This window comes from Canis lupus, chromosome 10 (assembly GCF_048164855.1).
Source record: "Canis lupus baileyi chromosome 10, mCanLup2.hap1, whole genome shotgun sequence".
In the NCBI taxonomy this organism is placed as follows: Eukaryota; Metazoa; Chordata; class Mammalia; order Carnivora; family Canidae; genus Canis; species Canis lupus.
Genome location: NC_132847.1, coordinates 52773096 through 52785935, shown reverse-complemented (window position 1 = coordinate 52785935; position 12840 = coordinate 52773096). Strand labels below are relative to the sequence as shown.

Genomic DNA, 12840 nt, shown 5'->3' with positions numbered 1-12840 from the left:
GGTGGTGGTTAGTGGTTTGGGGAAGAGGAGGAGAATTATGTGGAGTCAGGGAAGGAGACTGAGTTGGGAGGTGATAGTCAAGGTAGCAAACCAGTGGCATCAAAGGGAACCAGTCAGGAACCATCTATCAGGCTCCCTGTCAACTTCTTGATAGAGCCTCATGTTTCAGATTCTTTATTTGCCAAGGGACTGAACTACAGCAGTGAGGCAGTCTCAGGGAACTCCCACGAGAGGAATTGGCTTCAGTATCCTTGAGGGGCTGTGGAGATCTGGGTGAGCTAGTGAGGGGCACTGGCTTCAGGGCAGGAGCTGTGCACAACAATGGTAGGAAAGCTAGGTACATTCTAGATCTACCACTTTTGTTGTCTAGCGCTACTACCTTTAGCCAAGCTCCTAAACTCTTTCAGGCTATTTATAAAATAAATAAGATCATGTACATGAAAATGAACTGCAAATTACTGTATCATTTCTGATCTAAGGATTGATGTGATTAAGGGGTTGGCATTTTCCATTTTTTTTTTGTTGATGGTTCCCAAGTGAGCTTTTATAGGAGAGGGTGAAAAGATGGCTTATTTTTCTCATCATCATGAAAAGAGTCCCTGGCCTCCTTTACAAGGCCATGATGCGACCAGCTAAAGATGGAAGTGCTCTGTGCTCCTGCTGATTCCCAAAGGGGTTCCATTGACCAGAGGATTCCTGCTCCTGCCTGTCCTGTCATGACTGATGTAGAGTTCTTTTGGCTGAGTGGGGCCTTCCTGGAAAGCCCCAGTACTGATGCTAGTAGAGGGTATCCTGCTGCTGTTTCAACTCCCATAGGCCAACTCTCAAGGCTCAAGAAACATTTGGAAAGGACCATGTTGCTACTAATACTCTCCCAGTAATAGGACTAGAGAAGGTAGTTTCTAGTCTGCAGAACTTCAAATTTTAAAAATGTTTTGTTATGGATAATTTTAAGCATATACAAAGTAGAGGAAAAGTGAAATGAACTCCCTAGTACTCACCCAACTTCAACAGTGATCAACCCAGGACTAATCTTGTTTCACCTATACCCCACCCACTGGATTATTTTGAATAATTATTTCATTTATAATCCTCTCTCTGTCTCTTGTATTTCTGCAAACTGGTCATTATATCTCAAGGTCTGATTAGATTCAGATTCGACTTTTTTTGTGTGAAGAACACTTCTGAGGTGTGCTGAGTACTTCCTATTGCATCATATTAGGAAAGAGGCACAGGACATATGGTTGTCCTACCTTTTGTGAAATTCAGATTAATTAGTGGTGTAGTTAGCCTCATGTCTCTAACACACACATTCCCTTCAGCCTTTCACCTAATGTTTTGAGCAGTCATTGCTGGTCTGCCTCAGTCCATTATTTAATCAGGATTTTCCTGTATACTTGCATAGCAAAGAACCCCTGTCAATTGTCTGCCTGCACCCCTCCCTCCTCAACAGGTATTACAGATAACCTCTTTTAGGACTACTTTTTCTACCACTGCCCTTATCCTATACCATCATTTCCTTATCAGCCTGGGATGGCCTTAGGATATCTGCAGATGAGGTACTCAGCCCACTTCACTGAAGAACTTTGTTTCTCTGAGAAGAGGGTCCTTACTTGGAATGTGTTCTCACTGAGACAATACAGTTTCCCCCATGAAGCTTCTGGGTCTGCTCTCTGAATCCTGCTAGGCCATGCTTGACCATGCTACAGAGTGAAGGCAGCTCTAGTGTTTTCCTCCTCTGGAGGAATTCAGCAGGGGCTGGATTTATTTTATCTTCCCAGGGATTTCTAAGCAGCCTTCTATGCTGAAGACGGTCTTTCTCACTTGTTTCCTGAGCTTCCTGCCCCAGCCTTGGCCCTGGCAAGGACCCAGGCCTGATTTCCTGTTTAGCTGGGCTGTGGGTTGGGAGAGGTTGGAGGAGGGGTGGGGCAGGCAGCTCTAGTAGTCTTAGGCCCTTTTCTCTTTCCAGCCAAGTTAACGAGTCTTGAGAGCCAGAACAGAGCTATCACCTTCTGGTACTTTAGCATTCCTGTGCTGTTCAGGATCTCCACTCTTAGTTTCTCTCCTTACAAAGGAAAGATTGTAGAGACTACACTCTGTGCGCATGTGCCCCCAATCAACACACTGCGTGTTCTATGGATGCTGTGAGCTGGCTAACCAGAAAGGCACACAGAAATTGAGAGCTGCTGCTTGCAAAGCTGAACACACCCCTGCCTGTAGGATTGTTGTACCTCTGCCACCCCATCTTAATAGCTATTAATCCCTTAGTCACTAATTCCAATGCAGTGGATAATCTGTTGGGGCAGGAAGTCTGAGATGTGGAGACTGGCTAAGGACGCAGCCATGCAAGTCAGAAAACATTAGGGGTTCTGTAGTAACAGCCTATCACCAGTATAGGATTTCTGATGAGAGTCTCCAAACCCTGATGTCTCATTCATATTCCTCTTTATGCCCAGTTCTTCCTTGGGCAATGAGGGTTCACAAGGCCTCATTCTGTTTTGAGAAGAGACCTGTTGCAGGTTACTTTTTTGCTCCCTTCTCCTGGATGGCCATGGCAGAAATTGTGTGAAGCCCTAACCCTTTATCCCCCATGAAAAGAGATATCAGAGGGAAACATTGCCAAGTAGGATGGATGCTCAGTACAGCCCCTGACATTTCAACAGCTACCCCCTTGCTCTTAATTATAAAGACTCAAATTCTTTTTTTTTTTAATTTTTATTTATTTATGATAGTCACAGAGAGAGAGAGAGAGAGAGAGAGGCAGAGACACAGGCAGAGGGAGAAGCAGGCTCCATGCACCGGGAGCCCGATGTGGGATTTGATCCCGGGTCTCCAGGATCGCGCCCTGGGCCAAAGGCAGGCGCCAAACCGCTGCGCCACCCAGGGATCCCAAGACTCAAATTCTTAACATGGCCTGCAAAGCCTTATGTGATCTGGCTCCTGCCTTCTTCTCCAGCTCATCTCATACCACATTAATTCTTATCACCACAGTCAACCTTACTGGCTTTTCCTCTATGTCTCTGATATCCCAGGCTCCATTCTGTTTTAGTGCCTTTGCACATGTTCCTTCTGCCTGGAATGCTTTCCCTATACTTTCTACCATTTTTGGGTTGACTCTTACTCATCCTTCAGATCTTAGCTCAGCTATAGTTTCATCACAGAGGGTTTCCTTCAAACTCTAGACTTCATCAGTGGTCTTTTCCTTATTGCACTTTTTACATTTATAATTTCACATATGTTTGTATGACTATTCTATTCATATGGGTCCTTTTGAAGGCTAAATTTCATGATGGCAGAGATCATACCTATTTTTACTTCCCATTATATCCCCCGTGCCTTGTAAGGTAACCTACACATAGTAAACGTTCACTAGATATATGTTGAATGAATGAATGAGTGAATTCAATCTTTTTATCTCCTTTACTTAGTTACCCCTTGTCATATGTGACTATCATATTCACCCATATACCCTGTGATGTGTGCCCTGCTGTCTATGGGCACTTACTATGTGTTTGCCACTGGACACACATTTCATTTAATACTTTTCATTTAATACTGTAAGAAAGTATACTCTTAATCTACAAAGAAGGCAAGCGAGTCACACAGCTAATATCAAAGCCCTGATCCTAGCCCACAATGTGAAGTCAAAGGCTATGCTCTTCCACGTTGAAGCAAATGGTGGGTATTTGTCGTTTCTAATGGCTGAGTAATAGGAACTGGAGGGTATTATGCTGAGTGAAGTAAGTCAATCGGAGAAGGACAAACAGTGTATGTTCTCATTCATTTGGGGAATATAAGTAATAGTGAAAGGGAATATAAGGGAAGGGAGAAGAAATGTGTGGGAAATATCAGAAAGGGAGACAGAACATAGACTCCTAACTCTGGGAAACGAACTAGGGGTGGTGGAAGGGGAGGGGGCGGGGGTGGGGGTGAGTGGGTGACGGGCACTGAGGGGGACACTTGACGGGATGAGCACTGGGTATTATTCTGTATGTTGGTAAATTGAACACCAATAAAAATTATTTTATTAAAAAAAAAAAAAAAAGCCTATGCTCTTAACCATAACACTACACTGCCCCCTTTTGGCAGTTTGGAGAGTTGTTACAGGGCTTTTTCTGTCACTGGGTCCTGGTTAATTTCAGCCCTAAATCAATACTTTTTGGAACTCAAAGCCCTAAGAGGCCCTGATCCAGTTCCAGCCCTTCTGCTTTTAGGCCAGACTGTGGAAGTAAACAGTGAAGGGAATTCAACCTGGACTCCCCAGGTCTCAGAGTGCATGTGTCTGGGGTCTGTCTCCCATCTGTTTTCCATAGGCCCCTTGTAGCCTCCAGGGTTTAATGCAGTGTCCTATTTTAAAGAACAGAAAAGCCAGCTGTCGAAATGGCCCGATCAACAGTGTTCTGGGGAATAAACATGGCCTGATTAAGATTCTAGGAAAGATCCTTGAGAGGGGGAGAGTTTGTCTCTTTGTGATTTAGCCACTAAAGATAGAGCTCTGGAAATTAGCTTCAAGGCTTTCCTAGGAAACTGAGACTCAGTAAGAGAGCAATATCTCTTTCTGTTGATTAGAAAAACTTAAGCTAGTATCCTCAGCTCCATTTTAGTGGCCAGGGAACTTGGGACTGATGAATACTGTAGACTAGATGGAAACAAAGTAAATGAGGAGAGCAACATAAAACAAAACAGAACAAAACTCAACTACCATTTGTTATATGTGCCAGGCATGCTGTGAACCATTTTACATACATCATTGCGTTTCATTCTAACACTGGCCCTATTAAGTAGGTAATATTACATCTCTAGAAGGGAAGGGGATGTTAAGAAAGGTAATTTGCCAAAGGTCTTATAATTAACTGTCCTTAGAACTAATCTAGGTTTTTCTGAGTTCAAAACCTGAGTACTTTGCACACCCTGTTGCTGAGAGTATACATTGTCACAGCCTCTCTGGAAAAACAGCTGGCAATATAATGTGTGCATACACATTGACCCCCTCAGCAATTCTACTTCTAGGAATTTATTAAACTAAAGAAATAAGTGTATAAATATTTTTACAAGATATTATAGTAGCTATAAATAAATAAATAGTAACAATATTATAACAAATAGTTGTAATAAATGTAACATTGTAATAGTGGGTGGGGAGAAAAAGAAAAGAAACAACATGAATTTCCATCAGTCAGGACTGATTAAATAAATCATGATACACCATCCCACAATATACATATAGGCAGCCTTTTATTTTCTTAAAGATTTATTTATTTATTTGAGGGAGAGAGAGCACAAGCAGAGGGAAGGGCAGATGGAGAGGGAGAGAGGCAGACTCCCTGATGAAGGAGGAGCCTGACCCTGAAGGACCCTATCTCAAGACTCTGAGATCATAACCTCAGCTGAAACCAAGAACCAACGGAGCCACCCAAGTGCCACTAGTCAGCCTTTTAAAAGGAAGAGGAGGGATCCCTGGGTGGCGCAGCGGTTTGGCGCCTGCCTTTGGCCCAGGGCGCGATCCTGGAGACCCGGGATTGAATCCCACGTCGGGCTCCCTGCATGGAGCCTGCTTCTCCCTCTGCCTGTGTCTCTGCCTCTCTCTCTCTCTCTGTGTGACTATCATAAATAAATAAATAAATAAATAAATAAATAAATAAATAAAAATAAATTAAAAGGAAGAGGAGATAAATCTAATATAAGATCTACCATGGAAAAATGTTCAAGATATATATCTTTTTATTGTGGTAAATGTATTTAATGTAAGAGTTACTATTTTCATATATCATTTGGAATATGGATGATATGATTCATCTATGCCTACCTAGGAGATAGAGCTTTAACCTCAAAATTCCCATCTTATTCAATCAAGTATGCACAGCAACAAGTTGGTGACATGAATTGACTATGGAAATGCTGCCAGATACCTGGATGCCACCTATCTGGTCAGTCTTGTTCCTACTGGGCACTCCAAACTTTGACTGCACTGGCCACACTTGACTCAGTTTTTCTCACTTCCTTCTCAAGTTCTACAGAGCCCTATAGCTTTGGGGAGGCAAAATATTTCTTTGAAAACAGAATGCCATCACACCAATCAGATACATTTCTATTTCTTATTTCCTTTTTAGAGCTCTCTCCCATAGCCTCACTTTCACCATAAAAGAGAAGTAAGGGAACAAAATTATTCTCACATTCCCCAAGGTAAAACCATGGTCATTGATGTGTCAACAATTCTGAGTGGTTCTCTTTGGTTTCTGGCCTTCCTCCCATTAATGTTGCTGCTCATTGTGGTTTTTATGAGGTAAAGTAGGAAAGGGGTCAGAGGGACCTAGCCCTGGCTAGGGGACTTGAGGGGAGCTGATTAGCTTTACAAGGTTTCAGGGTTTTTTTCCTCTGTAAATTTGGGGTAAAGAATAGATGTTGGATTTCTAGGGCAGTGAAAATGCTCTGTATGATACCATAATTATGGATATGTCATTTTACATTTGTCTGAGCCCATAGAATGTACAGCACCAAGACTGAACCTTAATGGAAACTATGGCCTTCAGGTAATTATGATGTATCATGTAGGTTCATCAGTTGTAACAGATGTACTACATGGTGGAGGATGTTGGTAATGGGGGAAGCTATGTATATGTGGGAACAGGGAGTACATGAGAACTCTCTGGACCTTCGTCTTAATTTTGCTCGCTCTAAACCTAAAACTGCTCTTCAAAAAAAAAAAAAAAAAAGCCTTTATTTTAAAAGAAGATACTATTTCTATCTCAGGATTGCCAGAGATTTCATGAGATAATAAGGAAAAAGCTTTGAAAGCATAAGTTGCAATGCAAACATAAAGATTTATATTTTTCTGGACTTAACCTTTTCTGACTTGCATTATAAGCTCTTAATTCAAGAGGCATGTCTCTAAATCTGCTGTGATGTAGCAACTTAATAGGGAGATAGGAGATACATTGAACAATCTGGAAAAGCCACTTCATTCTTAAAACGGGGGGCACCTGGGTGGCTCAGTTGGTTGAGCATCTGACTTCCGCTGGGGTGGTGATCTTGGGGTTCTTGGGTCGAGCCCCAAGTACCCAAGTCAGGCTCCCCACTTAGCCTGGAGTCTGCTTCTGCTTGTCCCTCTCCCTCTTCCACCGGCCCTCCCCCCACTCATGCTCTCTCCATCTCTTTCTTAAATAAATAAATAAAATCTTAATAAAACAACAACTGAAGTTTGGCAGTTGAGGAAGACAGAAGGCACAGGAGAGTCAGAGACTCATTGACTTAACTACTTTGGTATTGTTTTAATTCTCCCCCATTTAACATACATTACTTTTGTAAGTTAAAGAAACTAATAAAGATTCTTTAAAAAGATTTTTATTAATTTATTTGACAGAGAGAAAGAACATAAGCAGGGGGAGCTGCAGGCAGAGGGAGAGGGAGAAACAGGCTCCCCACTGAACAGGGAGCCAGATATGGGGCTTGATCCCAGGACCTGAGCTGAAGGCAGATGCTTAACCGACCGAGCCACCCCAGCACCTCTGATAAAGATTTTATAATGGCTTAAAATGATAGAGCTAGAGATAGAAATTGAAAGTCATCTGCATATAGAGCTAACAGCTGGGCCAAGAGAACAAAGAGCCATGTTTAATCCCCAGAAGAGTAATTTAAGAGTAATGTATAGGATGAGTTGGAAGAAAAAGAAACAGATTGGGGAGATGAGTGGGTTACCACTGCAGTAGTCCTGAAGTAAGCTGATAAAGATCTGAAGCAGGATGTTGGTTAATGTAAAAAAAAAAAAAAAAAAAAAAAAAGGAAACAAAAGGAGAAAAAGGAATGTTACTGTATGCTTATGATTAGCTTGCCAGAACGATAAGGAAGAAAGAGATAGATCAAATGACCCCCCAGGCACATCAAAAGGAGATAGCCAACTTGAAAAAGGTTCCAGTGGCCAAAGCTGGAATGATTTGACAACAAAATAAATAATGGAGGGGGTACCTGGGTGCCTCAGTGGTTGAGCATCTGCCTTTGGCTTAGGTCGTGATCCCTGGGCCCTGGGATCCAGTCCCACATCGGGTTCCCTGCGGGGAGCCTGCTTCTCCCTCTGCCTGTGTCTCTGCCTCTCTCTCTGTGTCTCTCATGAACAAATAAATAAAACCTTAAAGAAAGAAAGAAAGAAAGAAAGAAAGAAAGAAAGAAAGAAAGAAAGAAAGAAAGAAAGAAAGAAAGAAAGAGAAAGAAAATAGTAAGAAACTAAGGAGACCATGGAGATATATTCAATGAAATGCAATATGGAACAGAAAAAGAGATATTAATGGAAAAATGGAGAAATTTGCATAAAGTCAGTAGTTTAGTAAATAGTATTGATTTGATCATTGTAGATTTGATTAATGTACCATGGTTATTTAAGGTGCTAACATTAGGAGAAGCTGAGTGAGAGTATACAAAGATTCTCTGCACTGTCTTTATCACTCTTCTGTATATATAAAATCATTTCAAAATAATAAGTTTTTTAAATGACCCTCTCTGTTTTGAGTTTAAGTAGGAAAGTGGTTTGTGCCATTGACAAGATAAGGATACTCAACAGGAAGACCTAGTCTGGGGGAAGGGTATGACATCAGTGAAAGTAGTAGGCAGTTGGAAATGTGGGTCTAGAGCTTAAGAGGTCAGAGCTAGAGATACAGATTTGGGGACAAAACCTAGAGAGGTATTATTTGAAATAATAAGTTTATAGTATCTATGCCAAGAAAGAACATGTGGAAAGAGAGTCAGTGACCACACTAAGGAGTGGATCTATGTCTAGAGTATGAGAGGAAGAACAGTAGGGAGGGTAGTCAGAACAGATAGGGATAGGATGTTTGTTTGTTTAAAGATTTTATTTATTTATTTATTTATTTATTTATTTATTTATTTGAGAGAGAGAGGACATGAGCAAGGGAGAGGGACAGAAAGAGGGAAAAGCAGACTCCCCACTGAGCAGGGAGCTCGATCCATATGGGTCTCGATCCCATGACCCTGGGATCATGACCTGAACTGAAGGCAGAAGCTTAACTCACTGAGCCACCTAGGTGCCTCAGGGATAGGATATTTTTATAAAAGCCAAAGGAAAATTGAATTTCCAGAAAGATTTGGTCAGCACTGTCTAATGATACTGAAAGATAATGGACTATCACTGGAGAAAAGACCATTGGATTTTAATTAGGAGCCCAGTGCTGACCTCAAAGAGAATAAGGTTAGAGTAGGTATGGAGAGGTGGGGTGGCAGACACAAGAATCAAGTGGCTAGGACATAGACGGTGAGGAAGCAGGCTTGCCCAAACCAGGCAAAGGGACTTGTTCGGGTGCCAAGAGGGAAGGAACCCCTGGAGGAGAGTGGGCACTCCTGGGCAGAGAAGCAGAAAGTGCTGCCCAGAGCAAGTATACCAAAGGCTGGAGCCCAAAGTTCAAGAAGAGGAGAGAACCTTGACTAAAAAAAAGCCACTGCCATTTCCTGGCTGCAGAACTCAGGCTGAAAGCTAAAGCCCTGGATCAAGAACTGCTTGTTTTCCTTCCTGAGCTGGGAGGCCAATTTATTTCCTAAGTCCCAACTTATCATCACTGTGGCCTAGAAAGTTAGGCCAGACAGAAGATGAAGTAAACTGAATTTATTAATCCTCTCCAGCTCTTCTCTGAGATAGAGAATAGTCTGGTTTTAAAATTAGGCATTCGGGGACACCTGGGTGGCTCAGCAGTTGAGCATCTGCCTTCAGCTCAAAGCGTGATCCCTGGGTCCAGAATCGAGTCCCACATTGGGTTCCTTGCAGGAAGCCTTCTTCTCCCACTGCCTATGTCTCTGCCTCTCTTTCTGTGTGTGTCTCTCATGAATAAATTAAATAAATAAATAAAATAAAATTAGGCATCCAGCAGTATTACAGAGTGATTTCTATGAGGGTGTATGTATAAACCTACTCTTTATTGGGGCATCTGGGTGGCTCAGTGGTTGAGCATCTGCCTTCGGCTCAGATCGTGATCCCAGGGATCCCATCTAAATAGCCATCTACAGGAGCTCCCTACTCCCTGTGGCCAGATGGGAGTTCCAGATCACTTTTGTCTCCCAGGCCATGGTGCTGGGGCCACTACAGTTGGTGTGACTGGTTCAGGGGCTTTGGAGTAATGTTTGGTAGCTTTATCATTGGCTATACCAGAAACCTGTCTCTCAAGCAGCAGTTCTTCTATGCTTTCTGTGCTTTGCCCTGTCTGAGGCCATGGGGCTCTTCTGTTTGATGGTCACCTTCCTCATCTTCTTCACCATGTAGGCTTCATGAGAGTCACCTACCCATTCCTGCTGCTTCAACTCTATGCTTGTACTAGAGTGAACTAAGCCTTACTATTAAACACTGTATTTCTCTAAACCTCTCTCTCTCTCTCACACACACACACCAAAAAAAGATGAAAACCAGACACAACGAGGTTAGAAATTTAATCACAATCACACAGACAAGTAAATGGCAGAGGTAGAACTTACTCTAAACTCATACTTTTGGGATGCCTGGGTGGCTCAGTGGTTGAGCGTCTGCCCTTGGCTCAGGGCATGATCCTGGGGTCCAGGGATCAAGTCCTGCATCAGGCTTCCTGCATGGAGCCTGCTTCTCCCTCTGCCTGTATCTCTGCCTCTCTCTGTGTCTCTTATGAGTAAACAAATAAAATCTTTAAACAAAAATAAACTCATACTTTTTAACCACTACACTGTACTGCCTCTTACTGACACTCGTAGCACGCATGCGCATGCACACACATACACACACACACACACCACACACAAGGGCCTAGGCTGTGTGCCAAGAAGTTAACATGGGATATAGCTCTGGATGGTAGGATTAAGGGTGATTTTTTTTCTTCTTCTTTTGTGCTTATCTGGACTTTTCACAGTGACAATCTATTCCTCTTGAATTCAGAAAAAGCAGTATTTTATTTGTAGAAGTTTTAAGTTTGGTACTCTTTGCCAAATTTCTGTAATTGTGAGAACAAAGCAGATACATTATCCTCAAGTGCAGACAAAGAAGACTATACCTTCTTTGTAGCAGTACAGGCTCTGAAGTGACAGAGCAGAAAATCTGGCATGTGTGTATGTGCATGTATGTATGTGTATGTATGTCTGTGTTTGTGTACATGCACGTGTGTGCAACAGCCACGAGATGAAGGGAGGAGTGACTGATCTGTTTGAGGATATGCCACATGAAGACCTCTTTCCCCTCCCTATAACCAGCCACCTTGTCCCTGAGCCAGGCCCATTTAGTTTTGAGCTTCCAAAGGAGCTGAGAGATACTTTTTCACATACACCAAGATCCTCAATCTCAGTATCACCCCTTGTTAAAAATCTGGACAGGGAGCCAGGCTGCTGGCATGAAGCCCAGGTTGTACCCATAGAGAGTGATTGGAGTTATGCTGGAGGTACTTCAGATGATGGATCCAAGCAGACAGTTGATATCAGGGATGAGCAGAGAGGAGCCAATAGGATTTAAGGTTGGCATCAACTCCAATGTGGGGGTCTTGTCCAGAGGCTCCAATGTCTTCAGGTGGAGGCAATTCAGGACCCTGGATAGCTCCCAAGAAGCCCAGTCTCTGCCAGGTCTGAAAAGCGTAGGTGCCCAAGTCCTTAAGGCCCTTGCTTATTTAATTTTGAATAGCCTTCCTATACATGTCTCTGGCCCCTTCTGTCTCCAAGATCAGCCCTATGGATCCAGGGACTCCTCCTTATCCTCTAGCCCTTGCCTCACCTTCCTCCACACACATCTAGCCTGACTGAGCTCTCTGTTGAGGTCACCATTACTCTGAAGGTAAAATAAGCTTTCAAAACAGCATCTGAGCTGTCTCTGGCCAACGTGATACTATAGAACTGTAGGATTTCAGAGGGAGGGTAAGAATCTAGTGGAACAAGGGAGTATTAAAAGGGCCTTTGTCTCTAATACCCCTGCATTCCTATCTTCAGTCTGGTGTGTGAGTCAGGGAAACTAAGGAGAAGCACTGGGCAGGTTTCAGGGCCTGAAGCTGGAACATTTCATGAGTTATCACTATGCAGTGAGCCTGCCACTGGGTGTACACTTGATTTAAAGATATCTTTTTGTAGGAAAAGAGCACTGACATAAGGTGGATAGGGGCAAGTGTAGCAAAGAGAAGCAGAAATAAAACTAATGAGTCTCGATGCTCACAGTCTGCCATCCCTACCCTGGCCAGGCACCTGGGCCCTAGGCAGAAGAGAGATTAACATTGCAGAGGGGTTTCCTTCCTGATTCCCCAAATTATCCAGAGGAGGGGTGTGTGAGGAATATGGGAGGACAGAGGAATCAGAGTCACCTACTAGGGTTGGATTTTCTAGTCAAAAGTTCCTTCTCTACTTCCAGGCCTCTTCCATAGCTAAATGAATCCAAGCCAGCAAATGAGGTTTCTATGCTCTCACTTTGATTGCCTCAGCTGGTGAGTGAGGAGGGATGGTAAGTTTACCTGGATTGAGGCTGAGTGAAAGCGCTCAAGATCCCATCCCTCCCAACCAGCCCTGCTCTAGGCCTTGTGTAAGGGTCTCCATTGTTTTCTTCACCTCTCATAGACTCCTAAATCCCTTATCAAAAGAACTGTCCATGCTGAAAGGCCATTACATGCCTTATACCTCAAATAACTTCCTGGTGAAAGAAACAGGTGCTAAAGCAACATGAAACCAGCAGCGAACAGCTGCAGGCCCCCACTCTTAGCACCAGCCAGTCATAATGGGACAGGCCATGTCAGGAAGAAGAAGAGAGCATTTGGTGTCTGCTGAGCCATGAGTAGACCTGACAGTTTGGGCTGGAAGGAGTAGGGCTGCCTCCAACCCACTTTAAGAGATACACATTTGAAGAGGATAACA

At 43.1% G+C, this 12840-nt stretch overlaps 2 protein-coding genes across 15 annotated transcripts in view; one reads left to right on the top strand and one right to left on the bottom strand.

Annotated features, from left to right (window-relative positions):
* DNAI1 (dynein axonemal intermediate chain 1) overlaps positions 1-12840 on the bottom strand; it is a 124618-nt gene that overhangs the window by 73834 nt on the left and 37944 nt on the right. The window lies entirely within an intron of this gene.
* The window catches only part of FAM219A (family with sequence similarity 219 member A), a 51571-nt gene that overhangs the window by 13011 nt on the left and 25720 nt on the right, over positions 1-12840 (top strand). The window lies entirely within an intron of this gene.